The 2,036-nt window shown below is 33.3% G+C and overlaps 1 pseudogene; it reads right to left on the bottom strand.

Annotated features, from left to right (window-relative positions):
* Positions 1-531: 531 nt before the first annotated feature.
* On the bottom strand, positions 532-681 carry LOC116594541 (annotated as a pseudogene).
* Positions 682-2,036: the final 1,355 nt, after the last annotated feature.

Below are 2,036 nucleotides of genomic sequence, written 5' to 3' on the forward strand. Positions count from 1 at the left end.
TTTAAAAGTAAAAGAAAATGTTCTAGTCCTGCACTGTTCATTCAATAAGGTGGCCACTAGCCACATGTGGCTATTTAGCTGTAAACATAAAATATACACTGAATTTTAAATACTTTGCACCAAAAGGTAAGGCCAAATATCACAATAATATTTTATTAAAAATGATTACCTGGTGATCATATAGCTCTATAGTAGAAATGATAATATTGTGGGTATCTTGGGTTAAAATGTCTATTAAAATGTTTTTTGTCAGTTTCTTTTTACTTTTAAAATGTGGCTACTAGAAAATGTTAAATTTCCTGTGTGGCTTGCTTTATATTTTTATTGGATACCGCTGCTGTAGTGTCTGTTTTTCTCCTTCTGGTAACATCTCACATGTGCTTAAAATCCTACTTCAGATGTCACCTCCTCTGTGAAGCCTTTCTAGCTCCACTGCTCCAGGAAGAATTAAGCATTTTAACCTACGTGCCTACAGTACTTTGTACATACCTCTATTATAGCACTCCCTAACTATAATGTAATTATTTGTTTATAGGTCTGTCTTTACCATTTTTAAAATATTTGTGTCCTTTGTTTCCTCATTCTCCAAAGAGGCTGACTGCTCCATCATTTTGTTTCAATTAGCAATAATCGCGCCTCGGATAAACCTCATTGGCTACGATACTGCCACTACGCAAAGCTTGCTCAATCATTTTGTGATGGTTAACTGGCAGCAAGAAATCATTCCAACAAACACCGGGACCAAAGTCAATCACTAAAAATAATCACAAGATTTCCCCCTAAGCTTCTTGCATACAAGACAGGAAAGGAAAATGTCATTTTATACAACTAATCAGAGAAAGCCTTTCGTTTGTCAGGAAACCAAACTTTTTCCTAGCACTAACTCTGAGAGGGATTTATTGCATGAAACCTTATATGAAACATTGAACCACACAGTACGTCAGGTCTTTAATGAGGGGTCTATAGATAATACAGAAAACTTCCTTATATGGCCATTTCTTATATCAACCAACAGTACAAGCAGACAGCATAATATTACAGCTTGGGCAAGAGCAAGCATTTTATAAACTAGAGTAAGATAGTCTAGATTGAGCTCTCTAGTGATCTCACTTGATCAAGAGAAAGAATCCAGAAAATACAGTTGGGATTTTTTGAATCCACTCTGACAATCTCCATCTTTTAGTGAGAATGCAAATTATAATTAAAGTTATTGGTATTACTGGGTTCAGATCTCATACGGTTTGTTTTCTATTCATCCTGTTTGTTTTTTGTTCCTAAATTCTTTTCTTTTGGATTAATCAAGTGTTTTTATGATTCAATTTTTCTCCTCTTTTAGCTTCTTAGCTATGCATTATCTCTTTTCATGATTAACCTCTTTTTTTTTTTTTAAATATTTTATTTATTTATTTGACAGAGATCACAATAGGCAGAGAGGCAGGCAGAGAGAGAGAGGAGGGAAGCAGGCTCCCTGCTGAGCAGAGAGCCCGATGTGGGGCTCCATCCCAGGACCCTGGGACATGATTAACCTCTTAATAGATAAAATTTATAATGGTTTTAAAATATACATTGACAAAAAACATTTAAATATAAGAACATAGAAAAATTCAGAGAAAAAGAATTGGGAAAGATGTAACAGACACACACTAACCAGAAGAAAGTTGGTACAGCAATATTAACATCATATTAATGTGATTTTAAGACAAAAATATGACATGACAAAGACAATTTACTTAAAGATAGAATAATCCTGAGCATATAGTTAGCTAACACAGCTAAAATATACGCTAAAATACTGGCACAATTATAAGAACTTTCTAAGTCCATAATTATACTAATGATTTTAACATCCTTTTTAGCAATTTATAGACAGAGTAAACATGAAGTAGTAAGAATATTAAGGATTTAAGCAAAACAATGATGAAACTTGATCTAACAGAAACATGTATATGAATCCTGAGCACAATTTTCCAAACACAAATATTTATAAAATCCAACTTTGTACTATGTCATAAAGCAAATCTCAAAACTATCTCTCC

This window comes from Mustela erminea, chromosome 6, assembly GCF_009829155.1.
Source record: "Mustela erminea isolate mMusErm1 chromosome 6, mMusErm1.Pri, whole genome shotgun sequence".
NCBI classification, from domain to species: Eukaryota; Metazoa; Chordata; class Mammalia; order Carnivora; family Mustelidae; genus Mustela; species Mustela erminea.